This window comes from Amblyomma mixtum, chromosome 1, assembly GCF_055824585.1.
Source record: "Amblyomma mixtum isolate Tamu chromosome 1, ASM5582458v1, whole genome shotgun sequence".
Lineage (NCBI taxonomy): Eukaryota > Metazoa > Arthropoda > Arachnida > Ixodida > Ixodidae > Amblyomma > Amblyomma mixtum.
The window spans coordinates 195,787,122-195,794,307 of record NC_143012.1 but is presented as its reverse complement, the minus strand read 5'-3'; the positions used below and the strand labels follow the sequence as shown (position 1 = coordinate 195,794,307).

At 47.3% G+C, this 7,186-nt stretch overlaps 2 long non-coding RNA genes across 3 annotated transcripts; both read right to left on the bottom strand.

Moving 5' to 3' along the window:
* Window positions 1-2,424: 2,424 nt before the first annotated feature.
* LOC149370484 (uncharacterized) lies at window positions 2,425-3,224 on the bottom strand. The gene is made up of 2 exons (XR_016291348.1): window positions 2,944-3,224; window positions 2,425-2,546 (listed from the first exon to the last, which is right to left on the bottom strand). It is a non-coding gene; the product is annotated as an uncharacterized LOC149370484 (long non-coding RNA).
* A 1,395-nt stretch (window positions 3,225-4,619) lies between these two features.
* Window positions 4,620-6,729, bottom strand: LOC149370483 (uncharacterized). 2 transcript variants are annotated; one of them, XR_016285749.1, is made up of 4 exons: window positions 6,588-6,729; window positions 5,896-6,043; window positions 5,351-5,783; window positions 4,620-4,980 (listed from the first exon to the last, which is right to left on the bottom strand). It is a non-coding gene; the product is annotated as an uncharacterized LOC149370483 (long non-coding RNA). The 2 variants fall into 2 exon arrangements; XR_016285747.1 differs by having other exon boundaries at window positions 5,896-6,723.
* Window positions 6,730-7,186: the final 457 nt, after the last annotated feature.

The window sequence follows — 7,186 nt, the reverse complement described above, 5'->3', positions numbered from 1 at the left end:
CACGAGACGACAACCGGACGGCTGGGGTGGACTGGCGCTGTGCTTGTATTCCTTCTTTCTATCTAGCCAGAGCGGCTAACAGTGGCGCGTGTGTTTTAAATTCTGTTTGTTTCTTCTCGTTGTAGTATCCTCTAGTTAGCCACGGCGGCTTACAGCGAGGCGTGTGTTTTATATTGTGCACTTGTCTTTAGCGTTGTGACATCTTACGTCTGAACGACGGCGGGGAAGTCATCTATTGGCTAAAGAGTAAGTTTTGGCGGGAGGATTGTCTATTGGCTGAGGATGGAGTTTTGGCGGGAATGCAACGAGATGGGTGCAAAATAGAGCGCCGGAGGTGAGGTGTGTGGCAGCCGGACAGATCGGTCGTGTGCGGTCGGTGGTGGTCCCGAGGCCGAGCGTGGAGTTGGAGGCGCGAGTTACTTGAGCGGCGGCCGGACGGGTTGGCCGTGTGGTGTCCGGCGGTGGTCCGGAGTCGCAGAAGTTTGGGGTTTTATTTTTAGTTAAAAGGAGAGGCCGAAATCTTTCGGCATATGTAAACCAGTTGTGTACATATTGCAATGAATAACTTCTTGAGGAAAGCCTTCCAAGTGCCTCACCATCAAAGGACCTGCACACCTGCCTGAACTCACCAGTCGCGAAGCACGTTCCCAGGGTCACTCACGATACCCGCCCTCTACCACTCCACGTAAACATCAGGAGAACATCGACGAGAGAGGGAACAATTCGTGACTGGCGCAGCCGACAGGATTCAAGACAAGGGACCGCTGCTTTGCGACGGGAGCGAGAAAGACAGAGGCAACGCAGGCTGAGAAGACGTCGAACTGGTCAGCTCACAACGAACGTTAGCCATTGTGTGGCGAAGAGGAGTGGAAAACCTGACATCAAGAAAGAAGAACGACGGCACAAGAGACAGCAGACGGATATCTTCAGCGGTCATCACCGATCATCGCAGCTTCGACACCAGTGTAGGTGTGGGGAGGAATCCTGGACACCAACAGAGGAAAGGAGGACGGACTTAAATTGAAGGGGACTTGAGAGTGCGGCGGCATTGGACTGGTGGCGTGTTAGAACGTAGTTAATTACGAGAGGGCTCTGGAACTTGGCCTGACTGACGATCTTTGAAGTAAAGGCGGTGAAAGAAAAACGGTGAGAGAACAGCGCTGATCTCAGCTTTTGTTGCTTTATGCTTACGAGGGTAAAGAGCAAACTACTGTCGCCGGAGATAGATGATAACGCGACTGGCGGAGTGAGCAAGGCAAGCACGGAAAGGGGCCAACCAGAATCCATTGCGAATGGAAATTGAAAAGATCAGGCTAGAGAGGGCCAAAATTGAATTCGAGACTGGGAAATTACGCAGACAAGGGACAGCTGATCTTTCAGAAGGGAAAGAAGTAGTAAAATACTCCACAATGCTGAGCAATGCACAGGGTCGTCCACTCTTAGAACACGCTAGCGCATGGCCGCACTATTCAGAGGGCCACCGCGTGCGACACAGTCGCCCATCGCAGCAAAGTGGCGCACGAGAAGGTGTACCTGGACGTGGTGCTTCGCGTCATCTGCCACTTCGCTTCGATGCGCAGCCGTTGCGAACGCAGTGACCCTCCAAAGAGCACGGCCATGCGCTAGCGTGTTAACTAAGAGTGGACGACCCTGTACCGCCTCGAATGCCGACATATGAGTCGCTTAATTCCAGGTTGTTCATTCTGTGGAGATGCTGTTTAACTCCTTCAGAGCGCCGGAAAGCGTGAAATCCATCACCCTGATCCATACCTCACTGGCCGCATGCGATCAATGGCGATGCAAAGTGGCACAAAATAAATACTGCAGTACAAACAGCTAAAAGAGGTAATTTTGAGGGAGTTGCGACTAAGCCCGGCGGAATACAAAAGAATGTTTGACACAGCTAACCCCAGTAAACCATAAAACGTACCATAGACATCAGCAAGATATTTACGCTGGACATTAGACACCTCCATTAGACATCCATATTAGTACCGTTTACGAAAAATCTACGTACCTACAACATGAAAATTGGGGTCCAGTTCACGTTGTAGGTACGTACTGCAGACATCACGCTCTACATTTATCAGATATTTGTGAACATGTAAGTACACCCAGTCTACGTAGCCTAGACGTCTATATAAAGAGAATATGACTATACATAGATCAATATCCAGGTGAAAATTTCTAACTGGTTCCAGTCCTACTGTTTTAAGAGACACATTTCCAGACTGGAACCAGCTGCAATACGAGATGCAGCTGACACCTGTTACAATTCCAGATGGAACGGAGACCTACTGCATCCCAGCCAGAGACTTCCCTATGGAGTCGTCGGGACGTCCAAGCACTCCAGCTAGCTCAAATACAGTTGAGTAAGCGAGTACATGGCCATCATGGGAGCCCAAAACACTGCAGATGACTTCCTAGTGCGTCAGTATTTTATTGCGCTCGGCGCTTTCACTGAATCTTCTCGTTGAGCATAATCGTCAGGTTAACAGCTGCGGTGGCATCAATACTCTTCTGCCGAGCCCAATAGGCCAGGGTTGCTGCAAAAGAAAGCATAATTGTTCACTTTTACAGGTGACAAGAGAATGGCACAGCAACCACAACAAACAAACCCAGTAATTTACGCCACTTTTACCGACGCAAGTCTATGAAGCGTCAAAGGTTGCCCTTGCAGCACTAAAAGGCAGTCGTGCTGAGCGGAGTGTGCTTGCACACGCACTTCGGCACACCATCCGAACGCATGCCCACATTTCGGTAGTAGAGGCCAGTTGCATACATCACCAGCCTTTGTTTCAATACACAGCGAGTTTGGCAAAACAGCCAAACGAGTGAGCGTAAAAATATAACGTGCCGATAAATGCGTTAGAATTTTTTCATTACGAACGCAAAAATAGCATAAAATACACTTCAATGAGTAAACTGAGACTGAGTACGCACCAAGAAAGGTCACGATCCCAGCCGGTGAAAACGACTTGTAGTCCTAATTCGTACTGACGGGTCCACTTCGCCGAGTAGTAAAAGCAAGCAAACTGTCTTCCTTCAGCCCCATCAAGGAAAGAACGGTTGAACAATCTCGCCAGCAATAATAAGGGAATAATTAATTCTGTGTCGAGGTTCTTCAAACACAATGTTCCCACGGAACACGATTGAAATCGCACACGCCCTGCGCTCTACCACTGCCGCCATGGCTGAACCTAGCCTCGTGCGGATGTGCGAAACTGTCACATATTTTGTATCGTCTTATAGCGCCCGGCGACGCTATAAAGCGCCGGCGCTAAGATCGGCGTTACAGCGCGCGCTAGAAAGAGAATAAAGTCGGACAGCGCGTGCTCGTGGCGCACGCCCGGCACGGGCAGTCCGGAACTAGAAGCCTGCCACGCTGGTCGTCTCTGTCTGGTGCTCCGCTGCGACTCCGCTAATACCTCAACAGAGGCGGGGGGCCCTATAGCGCCCGGCGACGCTATAAAGCGCCGGCGCTAAGATCGGCGTTACAGCGCGCGCTAGAAAGAGAATAAAGTCGGACAGCGCGTGCTCGTGGCGCACGCCCGGCACGGGCAGTCCGGAACTAGAAGCCTGCCACGCTGGTCGTCTCTGTCTGGTGCTCCGCTGCGACTCCGCTAATACCTCAACAGTCTCTTTTTTGTACTTAGTAGCAGGCTTGGTGTGGCATGAAAAATAAGTTAATTATTTTTAAATTGTAGCATATTACTTTTTTCACAGCTGCAATCGCCATGCGCAGTTTGCGCTATTATTGATAAAATACGATACGAACTACAACGCGATGGCGGCTTAGACAATTCACCGCACTTTCCTCCAACGTTTTTAGATCCCAAAACGTTGCTTTCCTCGCCGCCGCCTGTCCGCAGCATAGAACAGGCATATGGGCAGCGCATGTAGCATGAAGGCAAGATGACCAATTATCATTAGGGTAACGGGCTGGATTCAGAGAGAATGCAAGCACAGCAGAGAGGATCAGGGCAGGTGGGCAGATGAGGTTCGGAAGTTTGCTGGGATAAGGGGGCCGCCGCTGGCACAGGGTTAACTGGAGAAATTTTTGGCCTGCACTGGACATGATTACAGTGTTGACATGATGATAAAAAGCGGGACTCAAGAAGTTTATTCTCAAGAAATATGAGGTCACACATTCAGCAACACAAATGCCTAAGCTTTCCTCAGCTCAACATTCCAATAGTTATCATTCCCACGAAACACAAAAAGCGCTAATAGACGTCTAAAAAAAGTATCGGAAAAAAAAGCTTGACATCTAGAAGAAGTTTCATCTAAGCAGTGTTTTAGACTTAGACGTTTACTAGCCCTCTATTAGCTCTGCTAACGCTACGCTTGTATACGGCTAGAAAACTTCTGAGGTAGAACTTTTCTAGAATTTTTTTAGACGTTCCTTTTTTTTCCGAAATGGGTGCCTGTAATATCTTACGCATTTCAAGACTGATTTTTAGTGCTGCCTTTAAACCCTCTAAATCTTTAAAAATGTTACAGTTCATTTTTCTGGTATACACTCAAAATGAACTCAAAGCTGATTTGCAATGACCCAAACAATAAGCCCACATTACAAGGGATGTATGGCTGTAGTAATGAGCCATAAATGCATGTGCTAGCACACTTTTCAGTCACTGCGTTACTCTTTATTGAATCCAGTGCATACAACCACACAATAAAAGAAAGGAACCAGGAAATTAATGTTAGAAGCCATGGAGGAGGTAGCTTCACTGGTTTGGCTGACATTACAATGGTGAGCACTTGGATGGCGGGAAAGTGCCGAGCAGCAACCAATTGTTAAATCAAAAATTCATTTGGCCCCAGGCCTTGTTCACAACGGATGCGCTGATGATCAAGTTGCTGTGATGTGGATGGCAATGAAGAGCTCGCTAGGTGTTCCAAACATCGCTTTTCTTGCAAGGAGGATGCCAACTAGACGGTAACAAGGGGAAGTCAAATCCAGCTCTGTTCAGCAGCCTGCAGAAGTGAAAAATATTAGAGTAACCAAAAGCACAGTCAGTCAGGTGCATGTAGAATGTCCAATGAGGAGTCGGAAGCAAATAAGACCAGAAAATTGCAAGGAGTGACAGCACAGGCAATAAAATAAGCTAACCAAAAACATATATGCATATGATGTCATTGCAAGCGGCATTTCAGCAGAGTGCTACGGCTCACCATAAACTCAAGAAGTCAATCACTGTGGAGGCCTTTAACAGAAGCAAAATTCAAACAGCGTGCATGGACACTGAAAGCCAAGCAGTCAATAGCAAGTGCACTGCCTTACTGTGATGCACACTGTACTCATAGAACCTCCTAAGCTGCATCTTGCAAACAGGCTTTCTCTTACCTGCAAGATGTGGCTGAATCAAAAATGGTTGATGTTTGACATCTTGCACCCGTCGCATGAAAACATAGCAGAGATGCTGCTGTCCTGGTAATGCCTGCATCACTTCAGTATACACCAGAGATGTGTTAAATCTTGGACCTTACCTTGACAGCCACACAGGGCACATCTGAAAGATAAGACAAATAAAAGTGCATGTGTATAAGGTTCCTAACACTGCATTGCCAAAGAAGCCCTTTCTAATCTGTACGATGAAGCTCAAACAGTGGGCAAGAGATTACTTACACCACTGCACAAGAAGCATTAGTCCAGGTTCCCACCTCAGAACTGAAACAATCTCCAGGCAAAGTTGTCTGAACAACCAAGTACAAGATGCTGCTATTAATTTGCGTGAAACTAGACCAGGTCCTTGCTCCTCCGGCCAACAGTTGGAGTTCTAAAGGACAAACAAATAATGGGGCTTGTGGAATGAACATTAGCAAAGAGCCTAGACCTATACAAGAAATCATGAAGTGAAAGAAAAGGTGTCAGATGCAAAGTGTGCTTACCAAAACTTGAGAAGTTGAGCAGGCAAGGAGGTCTTCTGAAAACCACTGTTGAACAGCCTGTACCCAGAACGAAATGTACACAGTGAAGTAGGGACAACGCCAGCTGTGCACGGTGCAATGGTTTTCCAAAAAATTAAAGCTGCCATGCCTGCAAAGAGCCGTAGTACTTCACTGCACTGTCAAACAGCCTGCACACATACAGAGCAGCACCACTGAGTAAACTACCTTTGTGCCGGGGCTCTCAATCGCAATGAAATAAAAGCTTGACGCAGTTAAGATAACCAACGCCTTTTTAACGCGAGTTTCACTGACGGCAATCACAGCAAGGAGAATTGGAGCACAGGTGGCCAGATGAGAGTCCTTGGCAAGAATAAAACCGTGTAGGAAAAAATTCGCGCCTTATCAACGTACGCTTAAACAAAGCTGGTTGGTTTGAAGCTTTGTTCACCTTGTCATCGCCTTGGTAAAGAAAGCAACTCGCATGCGAGAGCAGCCTAGCTGTATCCACTTAACAAACGCTCAAATACATGCAAATGCTCTGTTTTAATATATTCAACGCTGCACTTTGGTATTTAAAACACTGGCTGATACTGTTTTGTGCTTTGTAAACCAAAGGTTAAATCAGGCGCGTTAGTGGCTTAGCCGGCAAAGCCGACGCTTTCACCACAGAAGAGAAATGGAAGGTTACTTACTTTTGCGGAAAACCAGGCTCACATCTCAGTGCAGCACTGGTAGTAAACGATACCGCAGAAAAAGAGGAAACTGCGAACTGCAGCGGCGTGCCAACCAGCGAGGAAAAAAGTGCGCAGCGAAACGTACTACAACGTGCGCAGCATCAGATTCGCGCGCGTAGCTATCGCTAGCCTCTGCAAAGCCAAATGACCAAACGAAGTACTAAATTTCTAAACGTAAAAATAAACAAATCATCAAAGAACCAAAAAACAAATCGAATCTAATACTTCCATGTAAAACTAAGAACTTGCAGCTTCCAATAAGATTTTTTCTGCTTTAAACGGTTAAAACCACTTTGGCAAACTATCCTGCATCACTGATCTCCACTAGGTGGCTGGATGCCGCATTCCCGCTTTCCGAGACGAGCGCGAGTGAAGCCACCGGAAGTTGGACCGCTTGTCCCGGAAGTCGGGTGTCTGTTGTGTATTTCAATGCAAAAAGTCGTGTCTTTCGCCCTTTCGTTCTCAGTTTTTTGCGTTGTTTTCGTGTGATGTCTGCTGTTATATGAAAGGAAGAAGCAAGCTGAACGCGAGAAATGTGAGCATTGTGTGCAGAACCC